The sequence below is a fragment of the Callorhinus ursinus genome, unplaced genomic scaffold (assembly GCF_003265705.2).
Source record: "Callorhinus ursinus isolate GAN/ISIS: 27379988/994484 unplaced genomic scaffold, GSC_fseal_2.0 scaffold11, whole genome shotgun sequence".
Taxonomy (NCBI): domain Eukaryota; kingdom Metazoa; phylum Chordata; class Mammalia; order Carnivora; family Otariidae; genus Callorhinus; species Callorhinus ursinus.
Window position 1 is genome coordinate 39858051 of NW_027397073.1, and position 22544 is coordinate 39880594.

The window sequence follows — 22544 nt, forward strand, 5'->3', positions numbered from 1 at the left end:
AGCCCAGAAGCTGCATTTTTAACAGTCGCCCAGCTGGTTCTGATGCAGGGGTCAACGGACCATTCTTTGAGAAATATGATTCCACACGATGGGCAGCAGACACTTCGGGTTACTTTGACAAGAACAGAGATGTCAGGTAGGAGGAAAGCAGTCACTTACATTCATTCCTAATGTAATCTGTCCACAACCATGACCATGCCTCCACAATACCGGAGACATTACACTGGTTCAATACCCTGGCACTGAAACATACATACTTCTGAATTTACCAAGACCATTAAAAAACTTCCTACCCATTAACCTACAGAGAGTAATAAAGATTCAGAGTATTCTACAGAAATATAAATATCCAAGAAGTGATCTTGAATAGTATTTAGCACACCTCCACCATTTGTTGTTTGATAGTAAAATGAGGCACTCTTCTCTTCTTCAGGGGAGAAGGACATCATCACAAATGAAGTCCTATCGAATGAAAAGACCCAGGAGTTCAACCAGAGGAGCCAGGCAAGTGCCTGGATCTTCTGCCTTGGTTTCAGCATAGCTGGTTTTTCCAATCTGAATATTGTAGCTGGCCGGTCTTACTCCCAGTCGTTGCTAGGTTTCCCAGATAACATTTCGGCAGCTATTCTGCCCATCGCAGTTTCCTGCGTTGTGAACAGTCCCACGACAGCATGTCCTCAAAGTGTGTGCATTTCTCCAGGAATGACTCAGTGAATATTCCTGTGACTTTTAGTGGCTCGCACAACTATGTAATGATTGAACCAAGTCCACATTTGGGGTGTTTTACTTCAATGACTGTGAAGTCATGACATGCTTGGAACAGGAAAGGGTCACAGAAGGCATCTGACCTAGTCCTCTCATCTTGCAGATAAGTAAACATTCCCAGCGAGGTGAAAGCGTTCGAGCTGCATCCTTCAGCACCTCAAATGGACACATTTGAAAGAAAAATTAAGTCATTAAGTACTTGGGAAGAACCGACTTATTTACGAGCTATTTGGGGAGGCAAGATCACAAATGGTGAAAATAAAAGTAACAATAAATGATTTAAATAGTAACTTATTTTTTTATTATAATTTTTTATTTATTTATTTTTATTTATTTATTTGAGACAGAGAGAATGAGAGAGAGAGAGAGCACATGAGAGGGGGGAGGGTCAGAGGGAGAAGCAGACTCCCTGCCGAGCAGGGAGCCCAATGCGGGACTCGATCCCGGGACTCCTGGATCATGACCTGAGCCGAAGGCAGTCGCTTAACCAACTGAGCCACCCAGGCGCCCTTTATTATAATTTTTTAAAGTAATCTCTACACCCATTGGGGGGCTCGAACTTATTTTTTTTTATTAGTTTTTGATGTAGTGTTCCATGATTCATTGTTTGTGCATAATACCCAGTGCTCCACGCAGAACGTGCCCTCTTTAATACCCATCACCAGGCTAACCCATCCCTCCACCCCCCAAGGGGCTAGAACTTATGACCAGAAGATCAAGAGTCCATGCTCTATGGACTGAGGCAGCCAGGTGCCCCTATTTAAATAGTAGTTTAAAACCAAATTAGAAGAAATAGATTAATTGCATACAAATATAAGATCTTTTTTGTGATTTTGCACGACACCAATAATTATATAAATAGTTTGCCATTGGACATCCTTTTATTACCCATATAACGAGCCATCTTTTATCACGGGAGTTTGTGATTAATTGCCTACAAATATAAGATCTTTTTTGTGATTTTGCACGACACCAATAATTATATAAATAGTTTGCCATTGGACATCCTTCTATTACCCATATAACGAGCCATCTTTTATCACGGGAAAATGTTTATGCTTTAGCTTTAATTCCAAAAAACGTGATTGCTTCCTGTGCTGCCATTATAAGCAAATAATATAGATAAATGATGTCTTTTCATTTGGGGAGGAGGTAGAAGTATATTTTTTTCTTTTTTATTGTTATGCTAATCACCATACATTACATCATTAGTTTTTGATGTAGTGTTCCATGATTCATTGTTTGTGCATAACACCCAGTGCTCCACGCAGAACGTGCCCTCTTTAATACCCATCACCAGGCTAACCCATCCTCCCACCCCTCTCCCCTCTAGAACCCTCAGTTTGTTTTTCAGAGTCCATCGTCTCTCATGGTTCGTCTCCCCCTCCGATTTATCCCCTTCATTCTTCCCCTCCTGCTATGGTAGAAGTATATTTTATCAGTATATAAGAGTATATGTAAATATGTTCCTATTATGGAAGGCTTCTTTAAGCTAGCAGATGATAATAAAAAGAACAACAGATACTATTTTAATTGGTTACTATGGGTTACACACAGTGTTTAACAGTCTATATGTATATGGTTGTGTATGTATGTGTCGATAACAATTCAACCACATATATATGTATAAATACATGTGCATTTACATACATATGTGTGCATATAGTTTAATGTTTATGAAAACAGTTTTTTCTTATCCCCTTTTCAAAATTTAAGCTCAGAGAGAAACTTGCCCAAAGCCAAACAATCTCTATATAGTCATGTTGTTTCAGCCTCCTAAAAGTCTTTGCTTTTGACCATCATACAAACATGGTACCAATTTTTTCCATCCTACCAGCAGACATATAGGTCAGACTGAGTCTGTTTTGCTTATGCTGCTTGTTTTTTTAGTGTTAGAAGTTTAACATTCTGAATTCCCAAATCCCGGAAAATAACAGGATATGGCAAAAACTGGCAGACTGGATTTTTTTAAGGCACATCATTGGTAACTTAACGTATCTTATAATATTGAAGATGTCCCTGGAATAGAGCAGATGTAAACTTCATTATACTGATTTTACAAATGGAAAACTCAAGCAAATAAAGAGGCCTAACACACATTTACTTCTAGCCGATGCCCTCAAGATTGGAAACATAGGTCAGTTGAAAAATAAACAAACAGAAATTATGGTAGAGGTTTAACTCCAATGATCTGAAGTGGCAACAACAATTAGTAGAGAGATTTTATGCAGAAATTTCGGGGAAGCTTGGTGGTAAGAGCTATTCTTCTGGGACTCCAGCTAAAAGATCAACCTCTCTTCAAACAATAGCATCGTGGTTAAGAGTTGTGGGCTTCATTTTCTGACATCCTATCAGAACCCGTGTCAGGGGACGCCTGGGTGGCTCAGTCGGTTGAGCGTTTGCCTGGGATCGAGTCCCACATCGGGCTCCTTGCTCAGCGGGGAGCGTGCTTCTCCTTCTCCCTCTGCTGCTCCCCCTGCTTGTACTCATGCTCTCTCTCTGACAAATAAATGAGATATATTTTTTAAAAAAACCTGTATCAGTGGTACCATGTGAAAGAACTGTGGTGTCCTCAGATGTTGACATCAACAGCAAATTGCCTATAAGAAAGTGTTAGAGCAACCACATTCTGTGTGTTGTTTGTGTTCCTCTCCCCCTCTCCCTGTTTCTATTTGGTCTTTTCTTTCTTTTTTTTTTTTAAGATTTTATTTATTTATTTATTTTTTTTTTTGAGAGAGAGAGAGAGAGAGCACATGAGAGGGGGTAGGGTCAGAGGGGGAAGCAGACTCCCTAAGCAGGGAGCCCGATGCGGGACTCGATCCCGGGACTCCAGGATCATGACCTGAGCCGAAGGCAGTCGCTTAACCAACTGAGCCACCCAGGTGCCCTGGTCTTTTGTTTCAACAGCTAGAAAAGTGGGGCAGGGTGGAGAGACGTGGTCCATGTGGGACTTAGAGGCCACGGACAAAAGTAGGTGCACGCCCATGGATCAGGTGGGATGATGACGTGGAGCAAGGCAACTGTCCAGATGCTGTCCTAGGTGCACAAACCTTTCTCAAAGCTGGTGCCCCACCAGAGCAGGTGGCATGATGGCTGGATGGAGTCACTCTCTGTCCCTTTACAATGAGCAAAAGCTGTTGAAGGAACAGATGCTATGAATCAGTGGACACTGGATGAAGTTTATTAATTTTATGACTTCAACTGGGATTACTAAAAGGGTAGAATTTCTCCAACCTCCGTACAATATGCCAAAACAACATGTCATCACTGGTTATGAGTTTATTAAAAGCACAATATCCAAGATTATAGAAAAGATCGTATAAAGAGAATTAACTTAAATCCATAAATCCTTCTTCATGGCCCTGGGTAATTGGATACAGTGTGTTAAGAATTTGCCACGATTGTTTTTAATATATGTATATAGCTCTAATGAATTGTATTGGCCTATTTTCTTCTTCTAATTGATTCCAATATAAAACTGGCCACCTACCATTCAACTTATGAAACCGGCTGCTCTTAAAATGCCAACATGTGTATGGTGAACAATTTTGTGATCAGAAATGCATCGATACAGTCTGTCAAATTTGAAGCTATTAATTTTGTAATTTACATACGAGTCTAATAAAAAACCATTCCACTTAAAGAAAAATAAGCAGCTATAAGTTTGCCTTATATTTCACCTTTATGTACAATTGCTAACCATAATACGTAAACTAACAAACTCAGGAGACTTAATGACAATATTGCTTTATTAGATTTGCTTTAGAGAATTATCTGGAACTCCGCTGTTGAATAAGAACGAATAGCCAGAAGGCTGGCCAAAAACTGAAGTTATTAACAGTGATCTGTAGAGTAGCAGTCGTACGAAGGACAAGAGGGCTTTAAACGGAATGATGTTTATGTTAAAGTAATATAAAATTCACATTCATGGGCGCCTGGGTGGCTCAGATGGTTAAGCGTCTGCCTTCGGCTCAGGTCATGATCCCAGGGTCCTGGGATCGAGTCCCGCATCGAGCTCCTTGCTCAGCGGGGAGTCTGCTTCTCCCTCTCCCTCTGCCTCTCCCCCTGCTTGTTCTCTGTCTGTCTCGCAAATGAATAAATAAAAAAAATCTTTAAAAAAAATTCACATTCATCAAAGATTAACTCGACTCTAAACACAAAATTGTAGGAATAAAAACGAAGCGAAAAAAATTTAAACGGAACCACCATGCCCCTGGCACATAGAAGGCCTAACTCAGAAATAATGGCCTTTTCCACAGGGAAGTGGTATCCTCTGTCTAGCGGGTCTCCGTGGTATCGAAGTGAATACGGAAAAATCACGTGATTCTAGGTCAGCAGTTGCAGAGGTAAGGGAAAAAATCATTGTTTTCTTTAAGGCTCTGGAGAATCCTCTTACAGGAGACAGTGGAAAAATCAATGCCAGATGGCTCTCAAGGAGATGCTGCTAATGTTTCTGCTACTGCAACAAAAAAATTCCCTCACAGTGAATCAATGCAGCCATGCAGCCCTGGAAGCCTCGCGGCTGGGGGCACCCCCCCACCTCCCCAGTGGAGGACTGCGCCTTCCTCAGTCTCCCCCGTACAGGCCAAGGAAAGACGGTTTCTCACCGTGCCAGTGACTTATGGCTTGGTTCAGACAAAGCAGCAGAAAATGTCCCCCTTTTCATTTCTTATTTGTTGTTGAAATGCTATTTTAACCACTTAAAGAAAATTTATAAATAATATACTTATAAGGCACTTACTGTGGGCTAGTAAAGTGCGAAGGGCATTACTTTTTTTATTGTAGTTTAATTGACATACAACAATTTATGACACGGGGCTTGAGCTCACAACCCTGAGATCAAGACTTGGGCTGAAGAGTCAGACGCTTAACTGACTGAGCCTCAATGACACCTTCTTTATCCATTCATCCATCAGTGGACAGACACTGAGGTTGTTTCCATATCTTGGCCATTGTGAATAATGCTGCAATGAGCACAGAGGGGCATATACATTTTCCAATAAGTGTTTTCTTTTTCTTCGGATAAATACCCAAAAGTGGAATTGCTGGATCTTATAGTAGCTCTATTTTTAATTTTTTCAGGAACTTCCATCCTGTTTTCCATAGTGGCTGCCCTGGTTTGCATTCCCACCAATAGGGCACAAAAGGTTCCTTTTCCTCTACATCCTCACCAACACTTGTTTTTTTTTTTTTTTTAAAGATTTTATTTATTTGACAGAGAGAGACATAGCGAGAGAGGGAACACAAGCAGGGGGAGTGGGAGGGGGAGAAGCAGGCCTCCCGCAGAGCAGGGAGCCTGATGTGGGGCTCGATCCCAGAACCCCGGGATCATGACCTGAGCCGAAGGCAGACGCTTAACGACTGAGCCACCAAGGCGCCCCTCACTAATACTTGTTATATCTTGTCCCTTTGATAATAGCCTTTCAGACAGGTGTGAGGTGATATTTCATTGTGGGTTTTGATTTGCATGTCCCTGATGACTGATGTTGAGCATTTTTGATGTGTCTGTTGGCCATCCGGATGTCTCCTTTGGAAAAATGTCTATTCAGATCCTCTGCCCATTTTTAAAATTGGGTTGTTTGTTTTCTTGTTATTGGAACTCATTCAGCCTTCACTCTTGGACAGGTATTACTTTCTCCATTTGAAGTGAATGAAGTAACTGGCACGAGGCCATGCAGCCTGTGTGTGCTGGAGCTGGAATGTAGACACACGCTTGTGTGGCCCTGGTTTCTAACTGCCACACTATATATTCTGTTCTAAAATACAAAATCGAGAATAATAATTTCATAAATAATCCCATAGCCCTGGGAAAACAGTTTTCATTTTCTCGTATTCCCTTTCTTTGTGGTTCATATGAATATTGCTGCAAACGTCTTTTCGGTTTATTGTTGCCCCGCCCACTCTCTCCTTTCGGTTCAGCAAGAGTAACCACTTTCCTAGATGTGACCTTGTACCCGATGCACCTCCCCCCGCCACCAGCCACTGTTTATTAGTTCAAGGGTGTATGCCTGACCCAAGCTGGGCTCGGAATTTTGTTCTATAGGAGTTTTGAAATTTGGGCAGAGAGACTTCACAAGCTGCAGGAGGGAGAAACGGCGGGAGGAGAGGAAATGAGTCCATTTCTCTCTGCGTTAGCTAGAGCATGGAAACTACAGAAGCTATGTGTAGTCATGGTCTTCCTGGTGGCCTGAAGGATAGAGAAGAAAGCCTTTGCATGGTGAGAAAGAGGCAGAGGCACCAGAGAGAGACGGAGAATGAGGACCCTTGGACTCTGCACAATGTTTCAGGCTTTGCGTTACTCCTGAGGTCCCGCGGTGACTCTGTCCTTAGGTTCTGTGAAATGCGTCAATTTTCCGAAAAGTTCTCTCTCTTGCTTAAGACAGTTACAGTCGGCTCTTGTCACTTGCTACAAGCGTCTGAACTAATATTTTATAACAACAACAACAACAACAAACAATAAAAGCTCTAAGCATTTCCCCAGTTGTCTGTCTCAGAAACACGGCGATCGGTGTGGAGGGGAGGCTGTGTGAGTGAAGTCCACAGATGCCCCTGTGATCCGCTGTGAGCAAGGACAATCCGACTCTCACACTGGCTGGACTGGGAAGGAGACTTCCCGGCTCCTGCAGCCACAGGCCCAGAGCAAGTGCAGGCCTCTGGGTTGAGTTAATCCAGAGGCAGCAGTGCCATTTCCTTCTGCCTTGCCTCCTTGCATGCCATCTTCTTCCTAGGCCAGGAGCAAGACAACTGCCACCTGTGACTTAAGGAGGCCTTCCTACTGTCCCCAGTGCATTTCCATGGCTCTCAGTTCTTGCTACGATTCCTGTGGCCAGGGCAGTGCATGTGCTCAGGGGAGACCTGAGTTCCTGAACCAACATCTGGAATGTTGGAGGGCAGGATGAAGGTTATGAAGATCATGGCTGCTCCCGTAGGGCAGGCATAGAACAGACGAGGGAGTTTCTTCCACAACGTCTGCCCAAGGTGCCTGGGGTTTGCCTAGCATCCTTAAACGCGCACCTTCCTCTTCCCTGCTGAGAAGCAATGGGTATGAACAACATTGGCTGTGGAGACAAGACTACCTGGGATTCTTCTGATTTCTGGCTTTCCTCTGAGTCTTCAGCAGCAGCTGCCCCTGTCACATTCTTTGCTTTAAAAAGCCCTGGAGTCTTTGGTCTGTACTGAGGGGCCTTGATAAGGCGGATGATCGTCCCTTCTGAGACAGCCAGGGAGGTCAGGGAAGAGCCAGGGAGCTCCCGGAGTCGGTAATCCTTGTGGCCATGTGTAAGCTGAGCCTGGGGTGATCTGCTTCTTGTGGCAACTTGCTATTTTTCTTGGCCCTGAATTTCTCAGCAGTGGTCCTGGGTCTGGAGATGGTTGGCACACAGTAAGTACTACCCAAGGGGTTGAGAGGCAGAACAGAACTCTCAAAAAAGAATGGCTAGGCTTGGATCCCAGCTTGGACACTTACCAGCTGTGTGACCTTGGACAGCCTACTGAACCTCTCTGTGCCCCATTCTCTTCATCCGTAAGACAGGGTTAATGATGGGTTGTGAGAATTAAGTGAATTAATGTATGTGAATCATTTTGAAGAGTGACGGGTACATAGTAAGCCCTAAGTACTTCCTAAGATTCTCATCATGGGGGGTGGGGGGATGGGTTAGCCTGGTGATGGGTATTAAAGAGGGCACGTTCTGCGTGGAGCACTGGGTGTTATGCACAAACAATGAATCATGGAACACGACATCAAAAACTAATGATATAATGTATGGTGATTAACATAACAATACAAAATTAAAGATTAAAAAAAAAAGATTCTCATTATCATTTATTGGAGGTTGAATTCCCAGGAAGTAGACTCTGAGATAAGAATTTAGGTACAGTCAAGTTATGGAGCAGTACTTCGAAGTCAACCACTGTGAGTGAGAGTGGGATTGGGCAGAGAGAGGAGTTGAACTGTGATGCAGTTGTAACAGAGCCCAAAGGGAGAGGTGGGCAGGGCGTTGTCCTTCTTTGAAGACTTTGTGCCGCCCCTCACTCCACCACCCTACCCCCTGTGAGGAATGTTGGCTGCAGGCTTCCCCTGAGGACAGGTGTGACACGGAGGCAGGATGATTTCTAGGGTGAGACCTGGCCATGAGCCACTAGAAGTCATCGATCCTGGTATGAGTGCTTCGGTCATTGGGGGGGAGATCTGTGCACTGCACTGAAGCATCCCCCACATATGTCTTCCTACCGGACCCACTTAAGAGAGGACTCAACCCAAAGACACTGAGTTGTGGTATCGGCACCAGCTTCAGCAAGCCAGGCATTAGTGTTGTCCTCTTTATTGATTCCAGCTAGAGGTCCTCAGGAGGCCTGTGTCTGAATGATAAATCACCCCCCAAACCCCAGTGTACAAAGAGCATGACAACTGAATAAAAAGTTGTAAAATGGGAGGCTGGGCAAGACACAGTTCCAAACATATATCCAGGGCAGGAATAGCAAGAGCTCCCTGCCATGCGAGGGGTGAGGTCCTTGCTTAACCACATTGGCAGCCTGAGGCTGTGCCCCCAAGAGGATTGCCCTTTCTATTGCCTTTGTGGAGCCCTCGTTCTGGCCACTGGGAGGATCTCTTCTATGCAATGTCCCCTGTGGCCATATCTGGGGTGAACATCTGCACAGAAATCCCCTCCTAGGGGCTATATCTATTAAGCCACCTGTTTCTGGATGGTAGGTTTTCCAGGTCATAGAATTACTTGGAGATTGAATGGTCATAAGATATTAAAAAACACTTCCCCCAAAGCCCCACAACAAACTTCTCTTATTGGCTTGAATTAAGTTACACTTTTTTTTTTTTTAAAGATTTTATCTATTTATTTGACAGAGAGAGACACAGTGAGAGAGGGAACACAAGCAGGGGGAGTGGGAGAGGGAGAAGCAGGCCTCCTGCCAAGCAACGAGCCCGATGTGGGGCTCGATCCCAGAACCCCGGGATCATGACCCGACCCGAAGGCAGATGCCTAAGGACTGAGCCACCCAGGCGCCCCTGAATTAAGTCACACTTAAAGTAAGAATGCTCCAAATAACTTAGGCCTGGGACCCTGAATTAATAATTGGGAAAGGGGCTGGGTCTATCAGGTTGGGTATACCACTACAGAGGCCATCAGTGTCTCAACCACTGGGCTGCTATCCAATGGAAAAGTGAAGTAATCGATGTTGGGCAGTGATCCATATATTGCCCCATTAGCAATTTAAATGGATCAACTGGTTGAAGAGGCAAGATATATAAACCGCTAATGAATTTTGAAAAATTTGCAGGCTAATCTCCTCTAGTCACACTCAAGAATCCACAGCTGTACTTTTAGCCAAAATTGCTTAAGGGAGATGATCTATTCTAGAGTAAGGTTGAAGTAAAGGCTTAGCAGGGGATTATATCAACAGCTTAGTGGAACAATTAGCAAATTAATTATTTGGCCTTACTTATATCACTATTATATGATGGCTCATTGTTCATTTCAGAAATACTGATTTTGAAATCATTAATGACAAGGGTTACCTAAAATGCAATTATCAAGTGCCTTGTTTGTCTCCCAGTTAGGGACCCGATCTCATTCAACCTTACAGACCTAACATCTAGCAGGTCTTAAACATGTTAAGAACATGATGAAAGTTTGTTAAATAGCAAGGGGAAGTTCATTGTATCTAGTCACTCACGGGTACTCCATATTTGCTGATACTTTTAAAAATGAGCTCTACTTGGGGCGCCTGCGTGGCTCAGTCATTAAGTGTCTGCCTTCAGCTCAGGTCATGATCCCGGGGTCCTGGGACCAAGCCCCACATCGGGCTCCCTGCTCGGCGGGAAGCCTGCTTCTCCCTCTCCCACTCCCCCTGCTTGTGCTCTCTCTCTCTCACTGTGTCTCCCTCTCAAATAAATAAATAAAATCTTAAAAATAAATAAATAAAATGAGCTCTGCTTGGAATGCAACCTTTTCTTCTCTCATCCATCTACATACTTAGCACAAAATGCAGGAATACAGTGAGTTTTTGAGAAATGGAATCATAATATTAATGTGAACATACCTTTATAAGCAAACAAAGTCTTCTAAATTATTTGAAAGTGATGGAAAACAGTTTACTTTTTCAGGTGTATGAATAGGTCAACTATGTTGTGTCCTGAAAACTGTTTCTTATGGGAAAAGTAAAAAGTGTCAAGTTTTCCAAAGCCTTATCTGTTTATTTTTTTTAAAGATTTTATTTATTTATTCATGAGAGACAGAAGGAGAGAGAGAGAGGGAGAGAGAGAGAGAGAGAGAAGCAGAGGGAGAAGCAGGCTCCCAAGGAGCAGGGAGCCCGATGTGGGACTCGATCCCAGGACCCTGGGATCACGATCTGAGCCGAAGGCAGACGCTTAACCATCTGAGCCACCCAGGCGCCCGCCTTATCTGTTTATAAGCACATGGAAACATTAACAATTTCACTGATTCTCAGCCCTGCAATCAGTGAGGCGGGAGCTTTCCCACCCCTTCTTCTATGAGCATCAGGGCTTCTGGGGGTTATCGTGAGGTTTCCCACATATGCTTGCAGCAGTCTGTTCCCATGGGGTGCTGTCACTGGTGGTGCACAATACCTTCTTCCTCGGATTGTACCACCCTTTGCTGGCTGTTGCTGTATACCCTTGCAGGGCTGCTCCAATTCTCTGTCTAACACAGGGTTGTTTGCCTGATATCCTTACCTACTCATTCATTCATTCATTCATTCGAGGGAGAGAGTGAAAGCGAGCAAGCCAGTGGCAGGGGTGGGGGGGGAAGAGGGAGAAGGAGAGAGAGAATCCCAAGCAGGATCCACACTCAGTGGTGGAGCCCGATGCTGAGCTGGATCTCATGACCCTGAGATCATGACCTGAGCCGAAATCCAGAGTCAGATGCTTAACCGACCGAGTCACCCAGGCGCCCCTTACCTACACTCTTAATAGGCACCCCTGTCTCTGTTGGTTACTATCACTGATTCTATATTAATACATATAATTACATAAAATATTTTCATTTGCTCATATTGTTATTTATGGACACATGAGAATTTATATAGTTTTACTGCCTATTTTCATGGCATTTTATGCATGTACCATAACTGATTTAACGAATCCCCTATTACTGGACATTTGGTTATTTTCTTTTTTGCTATTATAAATACTGCTGCAATGAATATCCTTGCAGTCAAACCTGTACCTTTCCTTAATTTTTGTTTTAGGATCATAATAGCTAATTTAATCTGTTTTACGTGCTTCTTAAAAACAAGGAAATGATTTCATAAGTAGTTCAAGGACTGAACATTTTTCAGAATTTAGAAGAGCAACTGATAAAAATAGAAAACACTAACAATCGTACCATGTATACCAGCTTAATTACCAGCTACAACAATTCAAGGAAGAGCTGTCCAGTGGCCTAGAGCAACTATCTTCCTGGCAACTTTGGTTTTGTGTAGAAACTGCTTACCATCAAGTAAACAATGTGGTTTTGAAGTAATTTTCAGATGTTTTATTGTTTTTGCTTTTAATCTGTAATTAAGCCACTTGAATCTAAAGAAAAGTACAACTAAATAACAACTAAAGGAGCTCCTTTACTTTTACTGTTTTTTATCTGCTTAAGTAGTATAAACATTTAAACAGGAGAGTAGAGTTTATAGAAGAGCATATTCTGGAGAAACTAATAATGGGAAATCGAGTGAGGGCAAAGAAAGGACTTCAGGAAATTTCTAAAGCAGAGCTGGCTGTTTGATTTGCTAGGACCATAGGAAAACTAGCTGAAAAATGGAAATTAGGAAGGAGACCACCGGTCTCACCATTTATGTTAGTTCTACTTTGTTCCTTCTGCTGGTTTCCTCCCTATCAACCAGAACCTAAATCTGCTTTGCCGGGGGCAAATCCCAGGTCAACTATCTTACTCCAGTGTTCTCTCCTTTTCCATAGTGGTTTTGTGCACCATAACCCTTACTCACTGATAGGCAATGTCTGTATATCCAGATAGATCTCCCAGTCATGGCCACTACATTGGGTGACTTGCAAATTACTTGTCTGCCTAAAATAATAATAGCTATTATTTGTATATACCACATGCTGGAGTAAGAAAGGTCTTCACTTTCATAATTTGATTTTACCCTCATAATAAACCTAGGTTGCTGTAGTCAGCAACTAACAGACATCTGGCTCAAGCCTGCTTAAACAAGAAGAAATTGTACTAGTTCATATTTTAAAAAGTGTAAAAGTAGTATTGGCTTCAGGCAAGCTTTGATCAGGGTTCTGTTTCCATTCCTTTGCAATTCTGTTCAATTGTATATGTCTGCTGTGTTCTGAAGCTCAATTCCCTAGTTATATGGAATGGGTGCTGGTGGTAGTGGGGGCTACTTATATGCTTTTTGAAACATTGTGGGGTAGGGCTTCAACATATGAATTTTGTGGGGACACATTTCAGCCCGCAGTCTTTCATATCTCCTTAGCCATCATCCCTGGCCCAATCATTAGCAAAGAGAATGGGATTCTTATGATTGTTTTAGGTGGATCAGCTGAGGTAAAAAGAATTTGGGGAAGTCAACCGCAAAGTACATGGTAAAGTTGATACATTTTCCAAAAGAGGAAACTGAATCTGAGATATGTTAAGTGAACGGCCAAGGTCATGTGTATAATGAGCGGGAGAGTCAAGATTTTAAACTCAGTTGACTCTGGGGCGCCTGAGTGGCTCAGTTGGTTAAGTGACTGCCTTCGGCTCAGGTCATGATCCTGGAGTCCCGGGATCGAGTCCCACATCGGGCTCCCTGCTCGGCGGGGAGTCTGCTTCTCCCTCTGACCCTCTTCCCTCTCGTGATCTCTATCTCTCATTCTCTCTCTCAAATAAATAAATCAAATCTTTAAAATAAATAAACTCAGTTGACTCTAAAGCCCTTGTTCTTTGCACTCCATGACACTAGTATCGCTTGTTTGCTTTTCTAGTTTGCAGTTTATCTGTTCCTTCTAACTTTAGGCTGTGTTCTTTTTTTTTTTTAACGATTTTATTTATTTATTTGACAGAGAGAGAGAGATAGTGAGAGTAAGAACACAAGCAGGGGAAGTGGGAGAGGGAGAAGCAGGCTTCCTGCTATGCAGGGAGCCCGATGTAGGGCTCTATCCCAGGACTCTGGGATCATGACCTGAGCCCAAGGCAGATGCTTAACGACTGAGCCACCCAGGTGCCCCACTGTGTTCTCTCTTTTTTTTTTTAAGATTTTATTTATTTATTTGAGAGAGAGAATGAGAGAGAGAGAGTACATGAGAGGGGGGAGGGTCAGAGGGAGAGGCAGACTCCCTGCTGAGCAGGGAGCCCGATGCGGGACTCGATCCCGGGACTCCAGGATCATGACCTGAGTTGAAGGCAGTCGCTTAACCAACTGAGCCACCCAGGCGCCCTGTGTTCTCTTTCGATAGCAGATAACTTGCCCTGGCCTTGCAACCTGAGTGGACAACCCAGGACCCTGAACTCCATGCCCCACCTTGGGCTGCAGGCATGGAGGGCCAGGCCCAAAACAAGAAAGGCTCCCCAGTGTTCCTTGGGCTGCTACTTAAAAACTTTTTACAAAGTCCTTGCTTTCTAAAGGCCTTTTAAATGCTTCTTACTGAACTTCTTTGGTGGGATACCACCCTTCTACTTTCTTGAAATTTCCACTCCACTTTTAGACCTCCTAGCACTTGTTCACACTGTTCACCCTGACTAGAGGCCTCTGACTGGATTTTGTGGCCCTCCTGATGGAAAAAGCAGTAATGTTGAAGTAGGATAACCATGATACTGTGATTTATAATGGGAAATATAGATTTGGTCTTCATCCTTGCTTCCGTTTCACAGACCTCCAAAAACTCTTGGCATTTCCTAAGTGATAGGAGCACTGGGAGCATCTTTTGTTATAGCACTTGTGGTCTTTTATTCTTGGTTCCTGAAATAGCTCCAGAGCCATAAAACTGAAAGGAATGTCTTATTATTCATAACAAGCCCCTTTCGACCACACATGAGCCTATGTTATTGAGGTGACATAAACATAGACGTGTTATTCTAGGGATGGGGGCTGGTTGCCAGAGGAACCATGGTTACAGGATGGAACTTTTGGTACCACCCTCCAACCTCCAGGAAGGAGAGCAGGGCTGCAGGTTGAATCAGTTGCCAGGGGCCAATGATTTAATCCATCATGCCTATGTCATGACATCTCCATAAAAGCTTTAAAAGGACAGGGTTTGGAGAGACTTCGGGTTGGTAAACACGTGGAGGTTTGGGGATAGTGGTGTGTCCAGAGAGGGCAGGGAAGCTCCGAGCCCTTTCCCACATACCTTGCCCCATGCATCTCTTCCATCCGGCTGTTCATGAGTTATATCTTTTTGAAATAAACCAGTAATCTAATAAATAAATTGTTTTCCTGAGTTCTGTGAGCTGTTTTGGCAAATTAACCAAACCTGAGGAGGGGTTGTGGGAACCTCCAATTTGTAGCTGGTCAGTCAGAAGCAAAGGTAGCAAGCTGGACTTGTGATTGGCAAGGGAAGTAGGGGTGGGGGGCAGTCTTATGGGACTGAGACCTGTTGAAATAAATGGCCAGGCCCAAGATGGAGCCAGTCCGGCCTGGGGTGCCACATCAGCAAACTAAAACTTAGATAATTTTCGCATCCCTGTAAATGCTTGCTTGTCCAGAATCGCTGTATATCCCACCAGCCAATTCTCAACTGCCAAGAAACTGTAATTATTTCCTTGTTCTAAATAAGGGCAGATATGCAACCTCAGCCAATCAACTTAAGCCAAATACTTTTTCCTTATTCTGACTGACCTGCTAGTCTTATAAGGAAATCCCTGACCTCCTGGCCAATCATGCCCTGTTTCCACGTTGCCTCTCCTGACATTTTCTAAAAACCGTTCTTTCCCAAACACCCCTGGGGAAGAGTGCTCCACTGCTTGGGAGGCACTGGACTCTCCCAACCATGGACTGCTTTCCAGTGCATAAAGGACATCAAACTTGTTACTAAATTGTTTTATTTTTATCATTTGACAGCCCTTACTTAACCCGTGGGATCTGACACTATTCCCAGGTTGATACTGTCAGAATGGAATAAAATTGTGGGACACCCAGGTGGTGTCCCAGAATTGGTGGGTGTATGGAAAGCCCACACATCTGGTGTCAGATGTGTTGAGAGTAGGGGTGACACAGAAGGAGTAGGTTTTGTTTTTTGTTTTTTTCCTTTACAGACACATGGGTTCAAGCTTTCTCTTCTGTTTCCTGGCTGAGTAACTCAGAACAAGTTCCTTAAACCTTCTGATCCTCAGGTTCCTCCTTTGTAGATTACAGGTACTAATACCCATTTCATAAGGTTGTTCTGAGACATTAGAATCCATACGTGACGGGGCACCTGGGTGGCTCAGTTGTTAAGCGTCTGCCTTCGGCTCAGGTCATGATCCTGGAGTCCCAGGATCAAGTCCCGCATCGGGCTCCCTGCTCAGCAGGAAGTCTGCTTCTCCATCTGACCCTCCCCCTCTCATGTGCTCTCTCTCTCTCTCTCATTCTCTCTCTTTCAAATAAATAAATAAATAAATCTTAAAAAAAAAAAGAATCCATACGTGAAAATATCTGACAAGAAATAAGTCCTTAATGACTGAGGTGTCCTACTTCATAAGTTTTCTTTCATCTCAACCTGAACTGGTTACTGTCTCTGAACTGTCATAAAGACCACAGCTAACACAACTGGTTTGACTATCAGCTGGGCGCTATGTTGTGATAACTCTTCTGTTGCTGTCTTAGACTTCCACTTAAAACTCATAGTTAACTTTCCAATTAGATTACAAGCAACTTGTAATCTCTGTATTATGTAGCACAGGGTCTTGCCCATAGATTTGGGAAGAATACCCAGTGCGAAACTTTCTCTTCTTCAGGCATAGTTAACACTACTTTAATAGGTTAAGTAAATACCAGTCATTCTCAGCTATGAGGCTGACAGTAAAAACACGATGTAGGAAGACTATGTCCCCCCTGCATTTTGAAGGATGGCAGTGGTCATTGTGAGTAAGGACACAGACCCTTATAGCTATTCTGATGTGGATGTGGTTCGTACTGACTCTGAGATTCCCAGTAACCTCAAGAGCAGTCTGCTCAAGCCCTCACAGGTGGTCCTGGGCCACAGTGTCCATTTCAGGCCTCCCTTTATCCCAATTTTTAAAGATTGCTTCTGCCGTGGTTCCTGTTGCAAAAGTTGTTTTCCTGGTATCCTTCCAAGCATTTGATGCCAAGAATGACATGATTTATTGTCCTAAGTAGGAACCTACTGGGGACGAAAGGGGATGCTATTTATATTTATATTAAGACAACAGGCCTCATGCAGTACTACTCTAGACTAACTACCCATCCTTCTCCTGGGACTGGAGCTTTGCCTTACGTTTGCTTATTCTTTCCTTGAGGACCAAGAGCCTGTCGCTGACATCCAGGCTGGTTGGTGAGTAGAGGTCACCACCAAACAACAGATATCCTACACACGGAGTGCCTTACCTGAGGACACTGTCCTTTGCCCTTCTGGCTGGACTCCTGTTGTCAGCTGAGTCAGAATCTCCCGCCCCCTTCCCAGAGGAGTGAGTTGGGCCACGTCCCAAGATTAGTGCCTGTTTTACTCTGAGAAAATAGCCATGTTTCCATGCGATAGGGCGAATGCTGCTATTAACCAGTTTTCTGGTTAAAGTACAAACAGTCCTCAAATAAGGGTCCAGTAGACACGGGTGCTTTGCCCTTAGAGAGTGCTGCCAGTTCCATGTGTGCTGTTATTTACAGTGCTCCCAGCCCTGCACGAAGTAGGTCTTTGGGTCAGAATGCTTTGGGGAGTTCTAGCAAACCAGTGTTGCTGTGACTCCCAAGCAACTCCCCACCCACCCCAACTTTTCTCCTGGGGGTCTTGTCATCTCTCTGCCAAGTCAAGAACTTGGGTTTTTCTGACTCCTAGTTTTAGGCACCAGGACACCAAAACCTCCCAAGACATCTTTGCCTTCCATTCTAATTGCTCCTTGAGTTAAAAGCATTTTCCCTAGAAGCCCATATTAAAGACACACATTGACTTGAAGGGGGAAGAATGTCAATTAGGACACAGAGGATGCCATTGCTTTTGGGTGATCAGAATACTGATACTTCAAAAGGTAGAGTTTTTAAGGTGGGGGATGGTCCCTAGGCATGTTCGCCAAAGGGCTTATCAGTATAGTTTCATCTCCTTGAGGGCATTTCTGTTAAATAGGAGGATAAGATCAGAAGAGTCCGGTTAAAAGATCTTCCTTGAAGTAAGTTTAGTCCCCTTTTCTTGGTCTGTATTGCTCTTCGGTGATCTCTCTGCTTCTGGAAATTCAAATAAACTCCATTCAGTAAGCGTTTATTGAGGCCAGTAATGTTCATAGTATTATAATAGGCACAGGTGATACCAAGAATAATGAGACATAGTCCTGGCCTTCAAGAAACTCAAAACCTGGGGCGCCTGGGTGGCTCAGTCATTGGGCATCTGCATTCTGCTCAGGTCATGATCCCAGGGTCCTGGGATCGAGCCCCTCTTCGGGCTTCCTGCTTGGTGGGAAGCCTGCTTCTCCCTCTCCCACTCCCCCTACTTGTGTTCCCTTCTAGGTGTGTTTCTCTCTGTCAAATAAATAAATAAAACCTTAAAAAAAAAAAAAAAGAAACTCAAGACCTGGGGGACACCTGGGTGGCTCAGCCGGTTAAGTGGCTGCCTTCGGCTCAGGTCATGATCCTAAGGTCCTGGGATGGAGTTCCGCATCAGGCTCCTTGCTCAGCTGGAAGCCTGCTTCTCCTTCTGTCTGCCGCTCCCCCTGCTTGTGCTCTCTCTCTCTCTCTCTGATAGAAAGAAAGAAAGAGAGAGAAAGAAAAGAAAGAAAAGAAAGAAAAGAAAGAAAAGAAAGAAAGAAAGAAAGAAAGAAAGAAAGAAAGAAAGAAAGAAACTCAAAACCTGGTGGACCATTTGAGAGAACTATATATCCCAGAAAAATTATTATCTGCCCTCATTGTCAAAACTTCAGCACCCACGTTTTTTGTTTTTTAATATTTATTTTTGAGAGAGAGTGTGTGTGTGAGAGAGAGAGAGCACATGAGTGAGGGGCAGAGAAAACCTCAAGCAGATTCCATGCTGAGCACAGAGCCCGACATGGGGTTTGATCTCACAACCATGAGATCATGACCTGAGCAGAAACCAAGAGTTGAACACTTAACCAACTGTGCCATGCAGGCACCACACCATTTTTTTAATTTCCTTTCCACTAAAAATGATCTATAACCCAAGGGTACCTACTGAAAAAGAACAGATTATACCTGCCTCTTTTAAGAAAAAACCCATTAGGGGGTGCCTGGGTGGCTCAGTTGGTTTAGCGACTGCCTTCGGCTCAGGTCATGATCCTGGAGTCCCGGGATAGAGTCCCGCATCAGGCTCCCTGCTGAGCAGGGAGTCTGCTTCTCCCTCTGACTCTCCCCCCTCTCATGCTCTCTCTATCTCATTCTCTCTCTCAAATAAATAAATAAAATATTAAAAAAAAAAAGAAAAGACTCCCATTAGGTTGCAAATGCATTCTAATTCTCTCTTTTTTTTTTTTGGTTATTGAGTCTCTGTATAAAGTAGATTAAGTACAACTAGATTCACATTTATAGTAACTCCTAATGCGTAATTCCTTCCCACCTGAAGGAGCCAGAGAAAAGACGAAGACGGTGGAAAGGAATAGCACAGCTACCTCCATAAAGCTGAAAAGCTGCAACGTGTATGGGCAATGTGCTCACTCTGGTTTTCTTCGAAAGACACATGGGTCTGGGTAGGCACCTATGGGCACATTTAGAAGGAACGTTAGCAAAGGTCTTCTAATTACTAAGTTTCCTAAAAATAGGAAGAGGTTCCATGAAGTAATGAGTTCCTTTTCACTGGCTTTAAACAAAGCTGAAGCTAGACAACCTGTTGAAAAGGGTGCTATAAAGATGAGGATGCCTATATATTTTTTAATGAGGCATCTTGGGCTGCACTCAAGGGAGGGAGGGACCCGCGGAGGATGCTAGGCCAGTTTGAACCGTACTGAACATTTTGTTTTTGTTTTTTGTTTTTTTTTTTTAGATTTTATTTATTTATTTGACAGAGAGAGAGACAGCGAGACAGGGAACACAAGCAGGGGGAGTGGGAGAGGGAGAAGGAGGCTTCCCCATGGAGCAGGTAGCCCGATGCGGGCTCGATCCCAGGACCCTGGGATCATGACCTGAGCCGAAGGCAGCCGCTTAACGACTGAGCCACCCAGGCGCCCCCCCATGCTGAACATTTTGAAAGCCAACTTTTTTGCTGTCCTCTAAATTATGAGTGTGGCATATTTACTGAAAGAACCTCTTCTCTTGGGAGTGAAGGGGACTTTATAAAACACAATATTATCTACAGGATTACGCAGGTTTGGAAACTCTCAAGGAAACTAGGATCGCTCACTGGGCCCGCAGGTTTTGGCAACTTAGAAACTCACATCTGTTGGAGGAGTGACTCACCTTAGGCTGAAAGGCTGTTGCTTTAAAAAAGAGACAGAATGAGGGGTGGGAGGGATGGGGTGGCTGGTGATGGACGTTGGGGAGGGTATCTACTATGCTGAGCGTTGTTAATTGTGTAAGACTGAAGAATCACAGACCTGTACCCCTGAAACAAATAACACATTATATGTTAATAAAAAAATAAAGAGACAGAGTCTGGGACATTATTCAAGCATTTAGAACAAAGTTTAAAACCAAACTGGGATCAGTGCCTGGGTATTCAACAACTTTGCAAATGAAAACAAAGTAAGGGGTGTCTGGGTGGCTCAGTCATTTAAGCGTATGCCTTCGGCTCAGGTCGTGATCCGGGAGTCTCAAGTCTCAAGTCCCTGTTCAGTGGGGAGTCTGCTTCTCCCTCTGCCCCTCACCCCTCACCCCTCACCCCACTCGTGCTCTCTCTCTCTCTCTCAAATAAATAAATGAAATCTTAAAAAAAAGAAAACAAAATAAAGTTGAAAACAATCATAGGTACATTTGCCTGTTTGTGAAGATGTACTTTTAATAATGTTGTTGCTTGTAATGTGCCATTGATGACAATTTAGATACAAGTTTTAAACCAATTGCACATTTTCTTCACAACTGTTTTAAATAGGACTGTATCATTAATTTAAAAAAACTGGTCACTGTGATTTTGTGATTTATAATAAGAAATAAATATTTGTTCTTTATCCCCCTTGCTTGCACAGAGTTCCTAAAATGCTTGGGATTTTGTAAGTGATGAGAACAATTAAAGTGCCTTTTGTTATGTTAATGAAGTGACTTTGAAAAGCACCTGAGGAAGCTAGCTGGTTGCCACTCCCAACCTTGGGGAAGAGGAGAGAAGCTGGAAGTTGAATCCATCACCACGGGCCATTGAGTTCATCAGTAATGTGTATGTAGGACTAAACCTTTAACTGGTGGGATCTGATGCTATCTACTTGAGGTAAGTCAGAATCGAGTTGACATCCAGTTGGTGTCCCAAGAATTGCCTGTTGGTGTGGGGAACCACCCTTCCGCCAACACTGGAATGAATATCAGAAGTATTATTTTAGATACTGTAATAGCTTCTCCAGTAACTATTTGCTTGGTTCATTGTCTGGAAAACTAGCATTCTTGCAGTCCATCCCAGCATCATATATAGAGTTGATTCATCTACATAAAAACTGTTCTTTTATGGTTCCTAAAAAAGAAATTCATAATAATAGCTTATACTTATCCATATTCTGGGCCAGGCATTGTTCTCTACATGTATTAAGTCACTTAAGAAAATCTACTTTCCAGGTTAACAATCTTAAGGAGAAAAATAGACCTTTTTCTTTTATAAGCAGTCCATATGTCAGTGATAAATATAGCAGAAATGATCTTAGGGTTTTGTTCTTGTTTTGTCTTTGTGTGTGTGTTTGTTTCTCAAGGGGATTGTCATGCTTCCCTTTTCTTGAGCCTTATTTCAGAAGCTTCAGAAAAGGGAACTGATTCCAAGACTCCTAAGACTCACCTCACCGTATCAGAATCTCTGCCCGCAGGGTTTGTTTGTTTGGTTGGTTGGGTTTTTTTTTTTTTTTTTTTTTTTTAGCAATTTAAACACTTTAAAGAGTGCCCCTGATGATTCTCGTGGATATTGAAAAGTTTGAAAACCCGCAGCTGCTATCCCTCTTGAATTTCCCCAAACTCCGGTAGCCTCCCCCACCACCTCTCGGAGCCCCGCCCTCTCAGGGTAGTCCTGCTCTTCAGTTCCTTGGTTTTTCTCTGTCACTGGTGCTTCTACTCCATTGCAGGCAAAATGGACAACCTGCATCACCCTGAGAAAATATATTTGGAGCCCTCTTCTTGTTTTTTTTTGTAATGCCACATGTTGGGGGAAGAGGTAGAATAGAGAACACATATCCTAGGCAGAGATGGTTCTTGTTAATAAGGTCAATCACTATAGCACATACATACGCCTCCAAGAACCTAGAGGGCGCCTGGGTGGCTCAGATGGTTAAGCTTCTGCCTTCCGCTCAGGTCATGATCCCAGGGTCCTGGAATCGAGTCCCGCATCGGGCTCCTTGCTCAGTGGGGAGCTGCTTCTCCCTCTGCCTCTCTCTATCTCTTATGAATAAATAAATAAAATCTTAAAAAAAAAAAGATTTGAGGGGCACTTGGGTGGCTCAGTCGTTAAGCGTCTGCCTTCGGCTCAGGTCATGATCCCAGGGTTCTGGGATGGAGCCCCACATCGGGCTCTCTGCTCAGCAGGAAGCCTGCTT

General features: G+C 43.5%; 1 long non-coding RNA gene across 3 annotated transcripts in view; it reads right to left on the reverse strand.

Moving 5' to 3' along the window:
- Nucleotides 1-14123: 14123 nt before the first annotated feature.
- The window catches only part of LOC112834959 (uncharacterized), a 35682-nt gene continuing 27261 nt past the window's right edge, over nt 14124-22544 (reverse strand). For 2 of the 3 annotated variants that reach the window (XR_012380054.1, XR_012380053.1), the window contains 2 exons: nt 19448-19585; nt 14124-18108 (listed from right to left, as the gene is read on the reverse strand). This is a non-coding gene — a long non-coding RNA (uncharacterized lncRNA). The remainder of the gene's footprint in view (nt 18109-19447; nt 19586-22544) is intronic. The other variant, XR_003211085.2, reaches the window with a different exon arrangement.